Source organism: Theropithecus gelada, chromosome 4, assembly GCF_003255815.1.
Source record: "Theropithecus gelada isolate Dixy chromosome 4, Tgel_1.0, whole genome shotgun sequence".
NCBI classification, from domain to species: domain Eukaryota; kingdom Metazoa; phylum Chordata; class Mammalia; order Primates; family Cercopithecidae; genus Theropithecus; species Theropithecus gelada.
Window position 1 is genome coordinate 66,607,882 of NC_037671.1, and position 21,747 is coordinate 66,629,628.

The 21,747-nt window shown below is 34.8% G+C and overlaps 1 non-coding gene across 1 annotated transcript; it reads left to right on the forward strand.

The window, feature by feature from the left end:
* The first annotated feature begins 15,136 nt into the window (after window positions 1-15,136).
* LOC112623889 lies at window positions 15,137-15,240 on the forward strand. Its single transcript, XR_003119248.1, has one exon. It is a non-coding gene; the product is annotated as a U6 spliceosomal RNA (small nuclear RNA).
* The last annotated feature ends 6,507 nt before the right edge of the window (window positions 15,241-21,747 follow it).

The following is a 21,747-nucleotide window of genomic DNA, read 5'->3' on the forward strand; positions in this document are numbered from 1 at the left end:
AGCTTAATCCATAGCATGAGTAAGGCTGTCTTAAATAAATGCGAAAGGATGAAGCCCTAAGGAAAATTTTAATTGAAGTGTCTCAATAAATTTTAAATAATTCATGTAGAAAAGCATAAAGAAAAGCAGCAATTGAAAATACTTGCTCAAGGATGATAAAGTGTGTCTGTTGTTATGGGATCATTTTCAATGTGTATCTCAAATTCTGCCATAGTCCAGATCCTCTGAGCAAAGGCAATTATAATGAAAACTGATTGTACAGAGAAACATTCCAGGATAGTACTGATTAAGACATTATCTTGCTCCCTAATCCAACTTCAGTTTTCTCTATGTATTGTTTGCAAAGGGCATTTGTCGACTTTAAAAAAAAAAAAAAATGAAATGACACCAAGGAATTGGGGAAGAGAAGACACAAGTTTTTAATAGATACTCTATGGTGTGAGGAAACAAGTTTGCCCAAAAGAGATTTCCTTCCATATTGAGTTTACAAGTCATAAATTTACAATGGTCACAATCTTCTGGGCTATGTAATTTTACATAGAACTTCTCAGAAGTTATGTATAACAGTAAAAAAAAGTGTTAATTCAAAATTAAGAATCATTGTATACATGTATCAGAAGGGAAAATAATTGTCGTGGAAAAGGTGATGATAAGATAGAGATATATGTTCTTCTCTGGTTGAATAAAAAATAATGTGAAATAAAGAAGACCAAAGGACAGTGTGGAGTTCCTAGATGCCAGTAATTGTTGGTTCAAAAAGAGGAAGAATAAGATAGTATAACTTTCAAAATAGAATTCTGGATAACAATAGAACCCCAGTTATTTGAATGAGTGAATAGAAAAGGAAATAATGTTGATCCAGACTCTAGACTCACTGTACCTATGAAAATGAGCAGTATTCAGCTGACTATTTCACAAAGGAGAAAGCATTCACAAGGATAGTTTATATAAGAAGCACCAAGTTTACCATAAGAAACATCGGGACATGGTGGAGCAGAATACTTATTACTTGTTTACAATGAAGGATTTCAGAGGATAATATGGTTTGGCTGTGTCCCTAGCCAAATACCATCTTGAATTCCCATGTGTTTTGGGAGGTATCCATTAGGAAGTAATTGAATCGTGGAGGCAGGTCTTCCTTTCCTACGCTGTTCTTGTGATAGTGAATAAGTCTTATGAGATCTGATGGTTTTAAAAAGGGAAGTTTGCCTGAACAAGCTCTCTTTTTGCCTGAACAAGCTCTCTTTTTGCCTGCTGCCATCCATATAGGACATGACTTGCTATTCCTTGCTCTCTGCCATGATTGCAAGGTCTCCTCAGTCACATGGAACCATCAGTCCAATTAAGCATCTTTCTTCTGTAAATCTCCCAGTCTCTGGTAAGTCTTTATAAGCAGCATGAAAACAGACGAATACAGTAAATTGGTACCAGTAAAGTGGGATATTACTGAAAAGATACCCAGAAACATGAAAGTGACTTTGTAACTGGGTGACAGGAAGATGTTAGAACAATTTGGAGAACTCAGAAGAAGACAGGAAAATGTGGGAAAGTTTGGATCTTTCTAGAGACTTGTTGAATGGTATTAGCCAAAATGCTGAAAATAATATGAACCATAAAATCCAGGCTGAGGTGGTCTTGAATGGAGTTGAGGAACTGTTGGGAACTAGAGCAATGGTGACTCTTGTTATGTTTTAGCAAAGAGGCTTGTGGCATGTTGTCCCAGTCCCATAAATGTGTAAAACTTTGAACTTGAGGGAGATGGGGTAGGGTATCTGGCAAAAGAAATTTCTAAGCAGCAAAGCATTCCACAGGTGACTTGGGTGCTGTTAAAGGCATTCAGTTTTAAAAGAGAAGCAGCATAAAAGTTCAGAAAATTTGTAGGATGACAATGTGAAATAAAAGAAAATCCCATTTGCTAAGAAGAAATTCAAGTGGCCTGCAAAAATGTGCCTAAGTAATGAAGCTAAATGTTAATCATCAAGACAATGGGGAAAATGTCTCCAGGGCATGTCAGAGGTCTTTACAGCAACCCTTCCCATCACAGGTCTGGAGGTTTAGGAGAAAAAAAGAAATGGTTTCATGAGCTGAGCCCAGGGTCCCTGTGCTGTGTGCAGCCTGGGGACTTGGTTCCCTGCATCCCAGTCACTTTAACCAGGGTTGAAAGGGGCCAACATAGAGCTTGGACCATACTACAAAGGGTACAAGCCCCAAGCCTTGGCAATTTCCATGTGGTGTTGAGCCTGCAAGTGTACAGAAGTCAAGAACTGGGGTTTGGGAACCTCCACCTAGATTTTAGAGGATGTATGGAAACACCTGGATACTCAGGCAGAGGTTTGCTGCAGGGGGAAGGGACCTCATGGAGAATCTCTGCTAGTGCAGTGTGAAAGGGAAATGTGGTCAGAGCCCCCATACAGTGTCCCTACTGGAGCACCTCCTAGTGGAGCTGTAGAAAGAGAACCAACCTCTTTCCTCCAGACCCCAGAATAGTAGATCCACTTACAGTTTGCACCACGTGCCTGGAAAAGCCATAGTCACTCAACGTCAGCCTGTGAAAGAAGCCAGGAGTGAGGCTATACCCTGCAAAGTCACAGGAGTGTAGATGCCCAAGGCTGTGGGAGCCCACGTCTTGCATCAGTGTGAGCTGAACATGAGTCATGGAGTCAGAGGAGATCATTTTGGAGCTTTAAGATTTGACTGTTTTGCTGGATTTCAGATTTGCATGGGGCCTGAGGACCCTTTGTCTTGGCCAATTTCTCCCATTGGGAGTGGCTGTATTTACCCAATGCCTGTACCCCACTGGGTCTGGGAAGTAACTAACTTACTTTTTATTTTACAGGCTCATATGCAGAAGGGACTTGCCTTGTCTTGATGAGACTTTGGACTGTGGTCTTTTGAGTTAATGCTAAAATGAGTTAAGACATTGGGGTACTTTAGGGAAGGCATGATTGGTTTTTAAATGTAAGGACATGAGGTTTGGAAGGGGCCAGAGGTGGAATTATATGATTTGTCTTTGACCCCACTGAAATTTCATTTTGAATTCCCATGTGTTGTTGGAGGGACCTGGTAGGAGGTGATTGAATCATGGGGGCAGTATTTTCCCTTGCTGTTCGTGTGATGGCAAATAAGTCTCATAAGATTTAATGTTTTAAAAAAGGGGAGTTTCCCTGCACAAACTGCCTTTTTTTGCCTGCTGCCATCCATGTAAGACATGACTTGCTCCTCCTTGCCTTCCACCATGATTGGGAGGCCTCCCCAGACATGTGGGACTGTGAGTCCAATTAAACCTCTATCTTTTGTAAATTGTCCAGTCTCAGATGTGTCTTTATTAGAAGCATGAGAGACTAATACAGAGAGTAACAGAGCAAGTACAGAAGTAGGGGTGGGAGAAGAAAGAGTTAACAATTTAAAAATGGGAGTAAACAAAAGTATTAGAGAAAAGATGGATTTGAATGTACAAAATTAGCAGAGGATGACACACACATGCAAATATGGATAGACTCATCCTCCAAAAAAATGACAGAAGCTCATGCAGTCCTGAAGAGATCAGCTTGTTAAATTTTCCTCTTACCATTTTAATGGAAAAGATTAGTTTATTTATTGACTACTCAAGATAAGATATAATAATAATTTTTGAGTATAACTTCAAGGATTTGGAATACTGCTGGGAAAAGTCATAAATTCAGTTAAAGTATTATACACTTATTAAAATAACTAATACAATTTATAATTGCATTTAAAATACATAATTAAATGAGTATTTAAAATTTGAAAATAAACTGGAAATATACAGGTAATAGGAGTATAAATTTATACAATCACTTGGAAAACAAATTTGCTAAAACCTACTAAAACACCACATAGACATATCCTGTGACCGAGCATTTGCACTCCTTGGCATTTATCAAAAAAGATTACAAATGTTCAAAGAAAGACTAAATAAATGTCTAAATAAACCAAGTAATACTCAAAGGTTTAATTTAAACTCTCAATAGCTCTGATTTGGCTAGAAAGATTCCTTAGAGTATATATATTTAGATATATGTTATATATGTACAATTTTTATATATAAATAATTTATATATAATTTTTATACAAATTATGTGTATAATTTATATATATAAATAATTTATATATATAATTTGGAATAACATTATAAAAATGTTTTTGAGCTAAAACATTAATTGTACAAATTACATACAATTAATATAACACAATTCATATGTAAATAGTTGATAGACAATTTCTGACATAAATTCTAAACTTATAAAACATTAAATTATTATATTTTGAAATGTCTATGTTTCAAAATCATCAAACACACTAAATTTGAAAAGAAAATTACAGATTGTTGGCTGAGTGCGGTGGCTCACGCCTGTAATCCCAGCACTTTGGGAGGCCGAGGTAGGGGATCACGAGGTCAGGAGATCAAGACCATCCTGGCTAACACAGTGAAACCCCGTCTCTACTAAAAATACAAAAAAAAAAAAAAAAATAGCCGGGCACGGTGGCAGGCGCCTGTAGTCTCAACTACTCAAGAGGCTGAGGCAGGAGAATGGCCTGAACCCGGGAGGCAGAGCTTGCAGTGAGCCAAGATCACGCCGCTGCACTCCAGCTTGGGTGACAGAACGAGACTCTATCTCAGAAAAAAAAAAGAAAAGAAAATTACAAATTGTAAATGATAGATACACATATTGTAGTTTGTTTTAATATCTTTGATATATTAAATAGTTATAAAAAGCTTAATAATATTGTAATAAAATAGGTAGAAAATTTGTATACATCTAATTTTCCCATATATAGGAAATATATATATATGAGACAGCTAACAAAAGAAATACAAGTGTCCCAAATTATTTAATGATTATGGTAATCAAAAATGTGAAATTAAACAATCATATTTAGTCATTGAATGTTTTAACAACCAAATTGAGTAATTGAGGCAGGAGGCTCAAATGATTGAGGTTTATTGACCCAGTCTGAGGGCACATCCAGAAAACGTGTGGATCACAGGAGCATCTGTGGCTTTTTTTTTTTTTTTTTCCGAAGAGGCTCTTAGGAGATACACTATTTATACATTTTCTTTAAAAAGGGGTGGAGAGGGGCAACAGTGAGACAAATGCCCAATACACAGTCTTCCCCAATTACTTCAGACCAATTATCATTCTCAAAACCCATGTACCCATTCACACCAAGAAAACATTAATATAGCAACACGGAAAAACAAGTGTCCTCCTCTGCCTGGTGTGTGGTCACACATATTGGCACCCAACTTGTAGCCTTTTCTATTAAGTACTCCAATTCTTCTTTAAAAAACAGTTAGCTACCTGATTGATCTATGAACCACCTTGGGGTACTCGGAAGGTAACTGTGCCAGTAAGAAAACTCAAACTCAACTTAAATAGTGATTAAATTGACTCAACATTTCATGTTAATGTATATAAGAGTGAAAGGGTACCTATTAAAGTAATATTTAACTTAGTCTTGACTCTTCTGTACAAAATATCCAGCATTCAGTCAAAAATTCTGAAACAATCCAAGAAAGCAAGGAGACAAAAAGATAATTGTCTACAGAATCATAACTAAAAAGCCCCAGAAGTCAGAAATTTCATACACAGAGTTTAAAATAATTGTGATTAATATGATACACTCTCTAGTCAATATTTGGCAATTACGTAATGTTAATAGACCTATGTATTTATCATCTAAATCAAGATGTCAAATGTTACCAGCAACTAGTAAACATTTCTCAAGAATCCTTATAGTCAATATCCTTTCAATGTTCACCATTGCTGACATATCACCATAGATATATTTTATGCAATGTGTATAAATAGGTGTGCATGTTATGCAGTACTTTTTATCTAGGTCCTTTTGCTTAACCAATGTTGGTGACATTAGTTCTGGTTGCTGCATTTAGCAATAGTCTACCCTTTTTCTTTTTTATTTGGAAAGAAGAGGATAGAGATGAAAGAGGAGAGAGAATGGCAAGTCATAGAAACTTTTAAGGCTGCTATCACATAAGTAGGTGGTATCATTAATCCTAATTGAAAATGTAGGGCAAGGAAGGGCTAGCAATTCATAGAATCAGTGAAAAATGAGGTCTATTCTGAGGTGCCTATAATACACACAAGTACAGATTCAAAATCTATTAAATGAAATTATTAGAGGCAAATGTGTTTTGAAATTCAGGCCTTAAAAACAGTTGGGGGGGCACAAAATAAGATTCACTTTTACTTTTTATTTCTTTAAAGCTTTTACAACAGTGGAAAAGAGATTCTGAAATTGAAGTATTTTCACTAAACAGACCAAATGACAAGAGCTCAATATATGTGAGTGCTAGAAGTAGATCTTTTTCAGTTTCTAACATTCAATAATAAATAAAGCAATAAAATATGAATGTTCAGATTAACTATAAGAAATTAAAAATCAAAGATAGTCTAGGGTGGGGCCCTCATGAGCCTGCATTTCTATTAAGCAATTTGAGAAGGAGAAATTAGAAAAGATGAAATTTAATTTTAACAGTGAGCCCATGAATCTGATTATTTTTAAAAATTAGAAAAAAAAATGAGACACAGTGGTTATGTTAGAATTACTCAGAAAAAATGAACTAATAGGATGTGTGCATGTGTGTGTGTGTGTGTTGTGTGTACAATATCTGTGTGCCTGTGTGTATGGTGTGCTTGTGTACCATGTCAGAGACAACATAAGCCATCTCAGTCAAAGATGTACAGTAGATATAACCATGGTTCCATAAAAGTATAATTCCTTATTTTTGCAGTGTCATTGGCTTAGGCCATTAATCTTAGCTACTCAAGAGGCTGAGGTGGGAGGATGGTTTGAGGCCAGAAGTTTGAGACCAACCTGGACAACACAACACAGCTACATCCCATCCTTTACAAAAATTATTCTAATTAGCCCGGTGTGGTGGTGCATGTCTGTAGTTCCAGCTACTTGGGAGGTAGAGGCCCAAGGATCTCTTGACCCCAGGAGTTTGAGACTACAGTGAGCTATTGTCATGTCACTGTACCTACCTCTTGATGACAGAGCAAAACATCTTTAAAAAAATAAAACAATAATAATATTTTATTATTCCTGTATCTTTTTGTGTTTAGATACATTTATATATATATAAATACTTACTATTGTGTTACGGTTGCTTGTAGCCTGGGAGAAATAGCAAAATCATACAGCCTGGGTGTGTAGTAACCTATACCATCTGGTTTGTGTATGTACACTCTATGATGTCTACACAACAATGAAATCACCTAACCACATATTTCTCAGAACGTATCTCTATCATAAAGTGACACAATGTATATAGAAAGATTTATTTTAAGGATTAATAGAATTATGGATTTTGGCAAGTCCAAAATCTGCAGCTGAAGTCTCATGGCCATCTGCTGGAGAATTCCCTCTGCTGAGGGACTTTATCTTGCTGGAGGAAGATCAGTCTGTTGTTATATTCAGACCTTCAACTGATTGGATGTGACCCACTCACGTTATACAGGGTAATTCGCTTTACTCAAAATTCACCAATTTAAATGTTAATCTCATCCAAAAACACCATCAAAGAAACATCCAGAATAATGTATGGCCACAGATCTGAATATGATGTCCCAGTCAAGTTAATACATAAAATTAACCATATCAATGATTAAATTGTCAGAGTTTAGAAAATGTAAATGAGATAAAGACTAAAACTCTTCAACTGATTTTTTATGGTCTTTTTATTTATGGATTATATGCACTGATTTACATACAAATAAACACAAACAAATCTTATTTGCTTCTGATCCACCATGACACCTTCTCAGCCCCTTTTTCTTCTTCTCTAAGGTTCTCATATTCTCTTGGCCTTCATTAAATTTTACATCTGTATCATTTTTTAATTTAGTTAATTGCATTCTGAATCACCCAGGGAGAGCATTTGAATTCTGCCTCTCATAACTGATAAGTTGTTAAGTTGTAGAAATTCTTCCACCATGTTATTTATATTTACACAAATTTATTTATATTCTACTATTCATTTCCAATTGTCATTAATTATTTCCCTGCAGGCCCTTAATACTAACGATCTAGAGTATAAAAATAGAATAACAAACAAGGTTATAACCTACCTTCTCTCCTATTTGCAATCATTTTTTTTAAATAGGTCCTGGATTAATCTTTTTGTAATGAATGCTGCTTCACTGACAAGTAAATTTGTACCTCTCTTTGTTACTTAAAGTACAAGCTACTTTGGCAACAGTTAGGAATCTCTAAGATTTTACCTTAAGAAATCTGTAACTCTGTATACAATATAGTTTGTTACTATGTTAATCAATTATTGTTTTGAAATACTTTTTTAACATTAATCTTTTATCTTGTTATTACTGACACTGTCTCTTAGTTTAGGTTATCTGTAGATTCCTTTGGATTTGCTTAAAAGAAACTAATTTGCTAATAAATTTTACTTAGATTTTCCAACTTTTTGGCTAGTTTTTATCATTTTGGATATAAGACAAGTTTGAAGGTATCAAATAAAATATTTACTGGGAATGAAATTTTGCATGTTTACTTTGTGTCCCATTTTAATGGGCCTATATCTACATATGTAGCATTAATTATATAAATGTTTGATAGCTATTCAATGAGATTGAGACATATCTATTGTTTATAGCTTTGAATTTTTCATAATAAATGAATATTAAATTATATAGAATGTTTTTTCTTTCTTTTTGGATATAAATATTTTTTATAATTTGATGTTAGATATTTTCCTATTCTCAACCAAATTTTATTGGTCTTAATGTGTTAATATTTTATACATCTGTCTTTGATTTTTGTAAATTTGCTAAATTTTTCTGCATTTGTGGTGAGAAACAAGACTGAGTTCCTCAAGTGTTGATGTGATTTATTACATTTTTACTTAATATACTTAACTTCAAAATAGGCAAAATGTTCACATAATTTATATGTCATAAAATGGTGCACTTTACCTTGACCTACTCATCATGTACCACTGTCTCACATTTCTTGTGTATTTTTTCAAAGTTTGCCTTTATTACTTATACTATCAATAATGATGTGCATTCTCTTACCTCCCTTTTACACAAATGATAGAAACTATGCACATTTTTCTGAAATTTGACTTTTTCCACATTACAGTATAACTTGGAGGTCTTTCTACATCTGTATATTGAAAACACTCTCATTCTTTTATTTAAGGGCCAAATTTATTACTCATTCTTTTACTTATTATTTTAGGATTACTATAGAATCTCATGCAGTTGCAGAGAATAAAACTGAGAGACCTCACACACTCTTTACTCAGTTTATTAAAATGTTACCATTTTGCACATGAAAGTACAATAATATTGCAAATGGGAAACTACACTGATACAATCCATGAAGTCTATACAGATTTCACTAATTTTACATACACTCATTTATGTGTTTGTTTATTTAGTTCTTTACAATTTATAACATGTGAGACCACTATTATAGACAATATACTAAACTGCTGAGAAGTCTACTTTATTTGACATGTTGTAACCGTTTCTTCATTCTTTTGATTGTTTTCATGGCATATGTTTTTTTTTTTTTTTTTCCATTTTTTTACTTTTATTCTCCCTATATCATTTTATTAAAGATGAGTGTCTTAATGACAACATATGCTTGAGATAGGCTTTTACCTGCTCTGCCAACATCTGTCTTTTAATTGATGTATTTGGACCATTCACATTTAATATAGTTACTGATATGTTAGGGTTTAAGTCACTCATTTTATTTTATTTTTTCTCTTTGTTATCTACAACTTTTTTTTTTTTCTGAAATGGAGTCTTGCTCTGTTGCCCCAGGCAGGAGTGCAGTGGTGTGATCTCAGCTCACTGCAACCTCCATTTCCTGGGTTCAAGTGATTCTCTTGCCTCAGTCTCCTGAGTAGCTGGGATTACAGGTGTACATCACCACATCCAGCTACTTTTTGTATTTTTAGTAGAGATGGGGTTAATTTATGCTTTCTTTTTCTGACTTTCCTGCGTGTTACTTGAACTTTTTTCTCTTTTTTTTTTTTGTTTTAGAATTCTAATTTAATTAATCCCACCCAAAAAACTTGTTTAAGTAATAGATTGTGGAACAAGTGATATGCTGGGAATTCCAAGACTAAATTATAGAAACATCCCATCTGAGCCTCTTGGAATGCTTACTCTAGGGGAAATTCATTGCTGGTAAGAATAAAAATTGATACGCCACTTAAGATAAACAAGCTTTTTATTATACAACCAGAAAATTTAGAGATATTTGTTCAAGATAAGTAAAAGCACTCTTGCACAAGAAGACAAAAGATACTGACATTAATAGCAGTACTATTCACAATAATAAACAAACTTAAGCAAAATAAATAACATGATTTGGTTCTATGTCTCCACCCATTTCTCATCTTGAATTGTAATGTTGTAATCCTCATGTGTTGTGGAAGAAAGCTGATGAGAGGGCGTTGATTCATGAGGGCTGTTTCCCCCATGTTGTTCTTATAATATAAGTTCTCATGAGATCTGAGGGTTTTAGAAGTATCTGTCATTTACCCTGCTAGCACTCATTCTCTCTCCTTATGCCCTGGGAAGAGGTGCCTTCTACCATGACTTTAAGTTTCCTGAGGCCTCTCCGGCCATGCAGAACTGATTGTCAATTAAACCTCTTTTCTTCATAAAATACTCAGTCTCAAGTATTTCTTCATAAATTACCCAGTCTCAGGTATTTCTTCACAGTAGTGTGAAAATGGACTAATACAGTAAATTGGTACTGAGGGAGTGGGGTGCTGCTGTAAGGATACCCAAAATTGTGGCAGTGACTTTGGAAGTGGGTAACAGGCAGAGGTTTGAACAGTTTGGAGGGCTCAGGAGAAGACAGAAAAATATAGAAAAGTTTGGAACTTCTTAGAGACTTGGAAGGTTCCAGTGACAGAGAGATGTGGGAAAGCTTGGAACTTCCTAAATACTTGCTGAATGGCTTTGACCAAAATTCTGATAATGATATGGACAATTAAGTCCAGGTTGAGGTTGTCTCAGATGGAGATGAAGAACTTGTAAGAACTATAATAAAGGTGATTCTTTATATGCTTTAGCAAAGAGAATGGTGGCATTTAACCCCTGACTAGAGGCAGTAGGTACAATGACTATAGTCGTAGTGATAGTGTCAGTCATAGAGGCGGTAGTCACAGAGGCAGTAGGAACAATGGCTAGAGATCTGTGGAACTTTGAACTTGAAAGAGATGATTTAGGGTATCTGACAGAAGAAATTTCTAGGTGGCAAAGAATTCGAAGGGAAGCGGAGCATAAAAGTTTGAACGATTTGCAGTCTGATGATGCAATAGGAAAAAACATCCATTTTCTGAGTTGAAATTCAAACCAGCTGCAAAAATTTACATAAGTAATAAGGAGCCAAATGTTAATCACCAAGGCAATTGGATAAATGTCTCCACGGTATGTAAGAGACCATTGTGGCAGCCCCTCTCCTCACAGGCCTGGAATCATAGGAGGGAAAAAATGGAATTGGTGCTTTGCATTCCAGATACTCCAGCCATGGCTAAAACCGAAGGTACAGCACAGGACATTGCATTGAAGGGGCATGCCTCAAGCCTTGGCAGATTCTACTTGGTGTCAGTCCTGCCTGTGGGTGTGCAGAAGACAAGAATTGAAGTTTGGGAAGCTCCACCTAGATTTCAGAGGATGTAGGGGAAAGCCTGTATGTCCAGGAAGAAGTTTGCTGCAGGGTGGTGCCTTCATGGAGAACAACTGTCAGGGCAGTGTGGAAGGGAAATGTGGGGTCCAAGCCTCCACAAAACATCCCCACTGAGGCACTACCTAGTGATGCTCTGAGAAGAGAGTCATTGTCCTCCAGATCCCAGAATGATAAATCAATTGACAACTTCTACCATGTACCTGGAAAAGCTGCAGACCCTAAATACCAGCCAATGAAAGCAGCCAGGAGTGGGGCAGTATCCTGCAAAGTCAGAGGCGTGAAGCTGCCCAAGGCTATGGGAGCCCACATCTTGCATCAGTGTGACCTCATTGTGAGAAATGAAATCAAAAGAGATCATTTTGGAACTTTAAGGTTTAAACACTGCTCTATTAGATTTTAGACTTGCTTGGGGCTTATAGCCCCTTTGTTTTGACCAATTTATCCCAATTGGAACAGGTGTATTTACCCAATGCCTATACCCTCATTGTATCTAGGAAGTAACTAACTTGCTTTTGATTTTACTGTCTCATAGGTGGAAAGGACTTGCATGGTCTTAGATGAGATTTTGGATGTGGACTTTTGGGATAATGCTGGAATGAGCTAAGAATTTTGGGGGACTGCTGGAAAGAAACGATTGTGTTTTGAAACATGAGAACACGAGATTTGGGAGGGGCCAGAAGCAGAATGATATGGTTTGGCTCTGTGTGCCCACCCAAATCTCATCTTGTATTATAATCTCATAATCCCCACGATGTCAGTAGAGGGACCTGGTGGGAGATGATTGAATCATGGGGGCCATTTCTCCCATGCTGTTCTTGTGATAGTGAGTGAGTCCTTACAAAATCTGATGGTTTTATAAGCATCTGGCATTTCCCTTGCTAGCACTAATTCTCTCTCCTGCTTCCTTAAGAGATGCCTTCTATCATGATTGTAAGGTTCCTCTGCTTTAACAACTAACATCAGCTTTTTTTTACAAACCAGTACCATCTATTCTCCTGTTTTCTCTGTGTGTATTTTAAAATGGTCTTGTGCACCCACCAGACCATCCACCTCACAGGCAAGTCTGCTTCTTTGCTTTCACTTCACAGACCATGTGACTTCTTAAAAACACACTAACTAGAACACCAGCTCTACCAGCTTCTTGTGACTTACCATATGCTTTTATTTAATACTATGTCCCAGGGTTGAGTTTTCCCATGGCTTTTGAAGCAGTGTGTTCCCATCATAGGATCTCACACAGGTCCTTTAAGTATCCCACTTACTTTCCTTTATGAGTTATGAGTTAGCTCCCTTTTTGGAGGAGGGGAAACTGTTTCGTTTCCATTTGTAAGTTTTTCTCCCAAGTCCAAAGTCCTCTGGAGGTTACTTCTTTATGTCAAGAGGGCAAATATTCTCATTGATTTAAAGAACATGGGATACAAAATTATAAGAAAAGATATAAACATTTTGTTGCTAAAATGCTCCTTGCAAGAGTCACTATAAGGTCATGGAGACAAAAGTATAGTCTGGCCCAAGGCCTCAAGCACAAGAGACCCATAGGACAGAGATGAAGTGTGGGTCCCTGCCTAGCAGATTACCATATCAGAGATGAAAGTAAGGTGTGGTGTAAACAGTAAGACCAGTTTATTCTAGAATACCATTTGGTAAGGAATATTATAAAGGAAAGAGATTTTATGTGACAAAGCATCCCATATGTTAAATCCTTGCTCTAAAGTAAAATGACTGGTTGTTTGAAAAGAGCACTGTTTAGGATAAGTCAGAAAGTCAAAGCATGTCATAGATGATCTGTGTAAGTCAAAAAGCATTCATGAAAGGAAATTTATTAACGGTGTACAGTTTTAAAGGGTATTAGGTCTACTAAATGCTTTAATATCATGGATTGCTACTATGATCCTTAACTGTACAACTTGCTTGCTTTAAAGATAGGTAAGGGCTGGAAACACACAGAATTAGACATGCCTCCTTGCTATGCTAGAAAAGGTCAGGCCTTACCTGTGCTTCTGTTGGGTGTCCTAGGCTCCAGACCTAGTACCTAATTAGAATCACTTATTTACCAAGTTTTTCATCAAAAGTAACAGTTGCTAAAAGTTAATAGTATAATATGGACTCAAGACTACTGGAAAAACAGTTTTACATGCAAGGTATGTAAGGAAACAAGAATGTGCTTTTAGTAAAACAATATAAAAAGGCAGAAAATGTGAACTATTTTGCCTAGTTTAGAGGTTTAAAGGATTGTTTTAAGTTATATAGGATAAAGCTGGACATTTAAGAAAGTTGTGGAAGGTTCACAAAAGATTGACATTGTAAAAGAAATTCTGTGTGTGAGCATATCAACTATAAAGAAGTATTATTCAGTTTTCTTCATAAATATGATATTTGAATGAAAACACAACAGAGTTTTATTACAGCAGGGGTGGCCAATCTTTTGGCTCCCTGGGCCACATTGAAAGAAGAAACATTGTCTTTGGCCACACACACACAAAACTGCTAACACTAACGATAGCTGATGAACTGAAAAAAAAAAAAAAAAAAAAAAAAAAGGACCCCCAAAATTATAATATTTTTAAAAAGTTTATGAATTTGTGTTGGTTCACATTCAAAGATGTCTTGGGCCACACACAGTAAACATGCCATGGGTTGGATAAGCTTGTATTAAAGCATTGAAATTTTCATTAAAAAAAAATTGTAAAAAAAAAAAAAAATTATGAAAATCTTACCTTATGGTTAAACTAATTAAGATTTGATATATTTGTCTATAATATTTTATCAAAAATTAGGTTTGACATCAATAGTACACTAATGCAGAGGTAAAATCTGGCCTTTTTTGGACCGTATTTGTATAAATGTGTTTTTGGCATATGTTAATAATTATAATTGTTACGTTAAATTACCGTGTGCCACAGAGGTAACAAATTTATTTGTTAATTATACCTTTAATTGTGGCCACCCTAAGACTTTTTGTCATCCACAGACAATTATTGTTTCATGTTAATCTTCTTTAAAAGGAAGTTTTACAATCTAAAGGACTCTAACAGGTGCTCTTAAATGCACATGTCTGATAACTTTGGATGTTGCGATATTAGAAAAGAGGAAAATCTTTCAGGACTCCCATGGAGAGCTGAAATGTTTATGAATTCAAGCAAAACCATAGTTAACTGCATGGACTGAACCTATGACTAAAATAATCCTTTTATGACTCTGCCTAAAATGTTGCTAATTCTTCATTTTTTTAAAGTGAAGAAAACTTTTGAGCTTTTTACAGCTTTCAACAATTGAGTAAAGTATAATCCTATAAATAAAATTTGGAGCATATTTCTTTCTATCTGATTTCTCCAGAATTTGGAAACTATTTTTGAGTATTCTTAACTTATGGCAATATATTTATTTGCATAAATGTGACAAGAATCTGTTTTCTGTGCTCACTTTGGCAGCACACATACTAAAATTGGAAGGATACAGAGATAAACATGGTCCTTGCACAAGGATGACATGCAAATTCATGAAGCATTCCGTATTTTTTTAAAAAAATGAATGTTTTCTTTTGCAAAGGGACACAATTGGAGAAACTGGTTATTTTACCAAGGCTTTGATTGGAATGGCATGCTTTCTTTTAAGAAATAAAATTTGACTTATAGAGCCAATGAAAGCCTTTTGGGGAAACTGACATCATACCTTGTCTATACAGTCCTTGTACACAGTTCCTTACTTGTGGTAAATAAAGAATGTAATTGTTTTTTCTTTTTCATTTTTATTTTTTGAGACTGGGTCTGGGCAATAGAATGTAACTTTCTAACAAGCTGAGGAGCCCCATGTTATCTTGGGACCTCAGGTGGAGAAGAATTTATCCAACTCACAAAGGAATGTAATGACACAAATCAACCATGACTGGGCTTAAGGCTTTAAAAAGTCTTTTCTGAAATAGAACAAAGTTCCTTTAAAGCCAATATAAAAAGGATCTTATGTGGCAAATAATTATTCATGCTGTACTTTATGCAAATAATCAAATCCACATACATATGATGAGAGAGAGAGAGAGAGAGAGAGAGAGACAGTGTGTGAGACAGAGCATGCAAGCAAGCTAATACTTACATGCAACCCATATGGGTCACTTTAACTTTTGACTTTGAGTCTCAACCTCGTTGTATTGTTTTACCATTCAGAGTCCTCAGGTTGTTGACCAAAGTTTTCAGGTGTAATAAGTAATAAAGATAAGGTACTCTGGGTTTTTCCCCACTTGGCAAGATGTATCATAGTAACATGAATATATATACCTGATGTTAGTTTAACATTTAATCAAATTAGTGTGTAAAAGTGCCTGTTTGTATTATAAAAGAGTATTAACATTTAGTAATTATAAACAATGAAAATGAATCTAAGAAGGCAACTTATGCCCAAATTATATATATGATACATATGCTATATTATGTACATTATATATGCACAATAAGGTGGATATGTACAGTATAGCAAGTATATAATAAATCATTAAATATATAATTGAATATTGTTAAATTTAATACATAATATATTGAATATATAATACATTATTAAATATATTATTAAAATACATCACTTTTCTCTTTATCTGCTTTACTTTTCATCTTTTTATATCATTCATTTAAAAATCCCTAAAATCTTTAAAGTTTCTTCTTTTTAGTTATTATGGGTACATAATACATGTGTATATTTATGAGTTATATTTAATGTTCTGATACAGGCACACAATTTGTAATGATCAAATCAAGGTAACTGGGATATCCCTTACCTTGAACATTTTTGTGTGTGTGTTAGGAATATTCAAATTCCACTTTTTAAGTTATTTTTAAATATACAAGAAATTATTGCTTCCTATAGTCACTCTATTTTGCTATAAAATACCAGATCTTATTTAATTTATCTAGGTATATTTCTGCATTCAGTTAGTATCACAATTTCTCCCCACTTCCTCTCCTCCATTCCCAGCCTCTAGTAAGAATCATTTTGCTCTCCATCTCTATTAGTTCTATTTTTGTTATTTTTAGCTCCCACATATCAGTGAGAACATGTAAAATGAGCGTTTCGGTGCCTGGCTCATTTTACTTAACATTATGTCCTCTAGTTCCATTTATGTTGTTGCAAACAACAAGATATTATGTCTTTTCATGGCTGAATAATATTTCATTGTGTATATGTACCACATGTTGTATTGATTTATCTGCTGATAAACACTTAGGTTGATTCTAAATCTTGCCTATGTGAATAATGCTGCAATATACATGGGAGTTAAGATATAGCTTTGATATACTGGTTTTCTTGCTTTTGGATATATTAACTAGTAGTGGAATTGCCAGATTACATGGCAGTTCTATTTTTAGTTTTTTGAGGAACCTCCATACTACATTCCATAGTAGTTGTACTTACTTACATTCCCACCAACAATGTACGAAGTTTTACATGTCTTCACAACTCCACTAACATTTATTAGTGCCTGTCTTTGGGGAAAAGCAGTTTTAATTGGCATGAGATGAATATCATTATAATTTTTATTTTCATTTATCTGATGACTAATGATGTTGAGCATATTTTCTTATGCCTGTTGGCTATTTGTATTTCTTCTTTTGAGAAATGTCTATCGGATCTTTTACACATTTTAAAATAATATTATTTGATTTTTTTCTATCGAGTTTTTGGTCTACTTATATATTATTTATTAATTCCTTGACAGATGGATAGTTTGCAAATATTTACTCCCATTCTATGCATTGTCTCTTCATTTTATCTATTGCTTCCTTTGCTGCACAGAAGCTTTTTACCTTTCTGTGATCTCATTTGTCCGTTTTTGCTTTAGTTGCCTGTGCTTCTGAGGTATTTCTTAAGAAATATTGGCCCAGACAAATGCTGTGGAGAACTTCCCCAAAGTTTTCTTTCAGTAATTTCATAATTTCAGGTGTTTCATTTAAGACTTTATTTTGATTTGAATTTTTTTTTTTTTTAGTTTTCTGTCTCATTTTGTGGCTTAATATATGGTCTATGTTTGAGAATAATCCACTTACTGGGGAAAAGAATGTGTATACCACAGCTGTTAGATAAAATGTTCTGTAAATATCTATTAGGTGCATTTGGTTTATAGTGCAGAATATGTCCAATGTTCCTTTGCTGATTTTCTGCCTGGATGGTTTGTCCGATGCTGAAAGTAGAATGTTGAGGTATCCAGCTACTATTGTAGAGGGCCTATCTATCTCTTTACTTCTAGTAATATTTGCTTTATAAATATATTAGTGCTCCAGTGTTGGGTGCATAAATACAATTGTTATAACCTCCTGATGAATTGACACCTTTATCATTTAATAATGTCCTTACTTGTATTTTTATAGTTTTCTCTTTAAATCTATTTTTATCTGATTTGATAATAGCTACTCCTGATCTTCTTTGGTCTACATTTGCATAAAATATCTTTTCCCATACCTTTGGTTTTAGTCTACATTTGTCTTTATAGGTGAAGTGAGTTTCCTGTAGGCAGCAGATAATTTATTATATTCTATTTATTTTTAAAAACCTATTCTGCCACCCTATGCCTTTTGATTGGGAAGTTTAGTCCCTTTACATTCAATGTTATTATTAATTGGCAAGGACTTACTACTGCCAGTTTGTTGTTTTCTGATTGTCTCATGATCCTCTCTTCCTTTTTCCTACCTGTCTTTTTTGTCTAAAAGTAATTTTCTCTGGTAGTATATTTTAATTTAAGGTAAAACTAATACAGACTGTACACTTTAATTTCATTCCCCTGATTTTTAATTTTTTTGTTGTATCTATTTATATTTTACACTATCTATCTCTTAAAAAGTTGTAGCTATTATTTTGACAGGTTTGTCCTTATTCTTCCTACTCAAGATATGAGTAGTCTACACAGCACAATTACAGTGTTAGAATATTCAGTATTTTTCTGTTTATTTACTGTTACCGGTGACTTTTTTACCTTTATATGATTTCTTATTGCTCATTAATGACCTCTTCTTTCTGATCAAAGAACTCCCTTAAACATTTCTTGTAGGACAGGTCAGGTGTTGACTAAAATATCTCAGCTTTTCTTTGTCTTGGAAAGTTTTTATTTCTCCTTCAAGTGATAAGGATTTTTTTGTTCTGGATATAAAAATCATCGAAAAAAAAAGTTGTCCTTTGTTTCCTTCAGCACTTTGAATACATCATGCCACTCTCTTCTGGCTAGTCAGGTTTCCACTAAGAAGTCTACTAACAGAAATATTGGAACTTATTAAAAAGCTTTCAAGATCCTTTCTTTAACCTTGACCTTTGGGAGTTTCATTACTAACTGTCTTGAGGTAGTTGTATTTGACTTAAATCTGCGTTGTGTTCTATTATGTTGTTGTACTTAGATATTGGTATCTTTCTCTAGTTTTGCAAAGTTGTTATATTTTCTTTGAAAAAACTTTTTATGCTGTTCTCTCTCTCAACCTCCTCTTTTACATCAATAACTGTTAGATGTGCACTTTTGGGACTCTTTTGTAAATCTTGTAGGCATGCTTTTTTTTATTATATTTTAAGTTATGGGGTACCTGTGCAGAATGTGCAGATTTGTTACATAGGTATGCACGTGCCATGGTGGTTTGCTGCACCAGTCAACTTGTCATCTGCATTAGGTATTTCTCCTAATGTTATCACTCCCCTACTCCATAATCCCCTGAAAGGCTCTGGTGTGTGATGTTCCCCTCCCTTTGTCCATGTGTTCTCACTGTTCAACTCCTACTTATGAGGGAAACATGTGGTGTTTGGCTTTCTGTTCTTGAGATAATTTGCTGAGAATGCTGGTTTCCAGCTTCATCCATGTCCCTGCAAAGGACATGAACTCATCCTTTTTATGGTTGTTTAGTATTCCATGGTGTATATGTGCCACATTTTTCTCCAGTCTACCATTGATGAGCATTTGGGTTGGTTCCAAATCTTTTCAATTATAAACAGTGCCACAACAAACATAAGTGTGCATGTGTCTTTATAGTAGAATGATTTATAAACATTTGGTATAAACCCAGCAATCAGATTGCTGGGTCAAATGGTATTTCTAGTTCTAGGTCCTAGAGGAAACACCACACTGTCTTCTACAATAGTTAAATTAAATTACGCTCCCACCAACAGTGTAAAAGTATTCCATTTCTCCACATCCTCTCCAGCATCTGTTGATTTCTGACTTTTTAATGATTGCCATTCTAACTTGCATGGGATGGTATCTCATTGCGGTTTGATGTGTATTTCCCTAATGATCAGTGATCATGAGTTTTTTTCATGTTTCTTGACTGCATAAATGTCTTCTTTTGAGACATGTCTGTTCATATCCTTCTCCCACTTTTTGATGGGGTTGTTTTTTCTTGTAAATTTGTTTAAGCTCTTTGTAGATTCTGAATATTAACCCTTTGTCAGATGGATAGATTGCAAAAATTTTCCCCCATTCTTTGGGTTGCCTGCTCACTCTGATGATATTTTCTTTGGCTGTGGAAAAGCTCTTCAGCTTAATTAGTTCCCATTTGTCTATTTTGGCTTCTGTTGCCATTGTTTTGGTGTTTTAGTCATGATGTCTTTGCCCATGCCTATGTCCTGAATCATATTGCCTAGGTTTTCTTCTAGGGTTTTTATAGTCCTAATTCATACGTTTAAGTCTTTATTCCATCTTGTGCTAATTTTTGTATAAGGTATATGGAAGGGATCCAGTTTCAGCTTTCTGGATATGGCTAGCCAGTTTTCCCAACACCATTTATTAAATAGGGAATCCTTTCCCCATTGCTTGTTTTTGTCAGGTTTGTCAAAAATCAGATGGTTTCGTGTAGTGTTATTTATGAGCCCTCTGTTTTGTTCCATTGGTCTATATATCTGTTTTGGTACCAGTATCATGCTGTTTTGGTTACTGTAGCCGTGTAGTATGGTTTGAAATCAGGTAGCATGATGACTTCAGCTTTGTACTTTTTGCTTAGGATTGTCTTGGCTATGTGGGATTTTTTTTGTTGTTGTTGTTCCATATAAAATTTAAAGTAGATTTTTCCAATTCTTTAAGGAAAGTCAATGGTAGCTTGATGGAGATAGCATTAAATCTATACATCATTTTGGGCAGTATGGCCATTTTCACGATATTGATTCTTCCTATCCATGAGCATGGAATGTTTTTCCATTTGTTTGTGTCCTCTCTCATTTCCTTGAGCAGTGGTTTGTAGTTCTCCTTGAAAAGATCCTTCAAATACCTTGTAAATTATATTCGTAGGTATTTTATTCTCTTTGTAGCAATTGTGAATGAGAGTTCACTCATGATTTGGCTCTCTGTCATTTGTGTATAGGAATGCTTGTGATTTTTGCACATTGATTTTGTATCCTGAGACTTTGCTGGAGTTGCCTATCAGTTTAAGAAGATTTTGATCAGAGACGATATAGTTTTCTAAATATACAATCATGTCATCTGCAAACAGAGACAATTTGACTTCCTCTATTCCTAATTTATTTCTTTCTCTTTTCTGATTGTCCTAGTCAGAAGTTCCAATACTATTTTAAATAGGAGTGATGAGAGAGGGCATCCTAGTCTTGTGTTGGTTTTCAAGGGGAATGCTTCCAGATTTTGCACATTCAATATGATATTGGCTGTGGATTTGTTACAAATAGCTCTTATTATTTTGAGATACATTCAATCAATGCCTAGTTTTTTGAGAGTTTTTAGTATGAGGGGCTGTTGAATTTTATTGAAGGCCTTCTCTGCAGCTATTGAGATAACCTTTATTTATTTATTTATTTATTTATTTATTTATTTATTTATTTATTGTCTTTGGTTCTCTTTATGTGATGGATTAGGTTTATTGATTCCTGTATGTTGCACCAGCCTTGCATCCCGGGGTGAAACCAACTTGATTGTGATGGATAAGCTTTCTGATGTGCTGTTGGATTCGGTCTGTCAGTATTTTATTGAAGATCTTTGCATCAATGTTCATCAGTGATATTGGCCTGAAATTTTCATTTTTTTGTTGTTTTTCTGTCAGATTTTGGTATTAGGATGGTGTT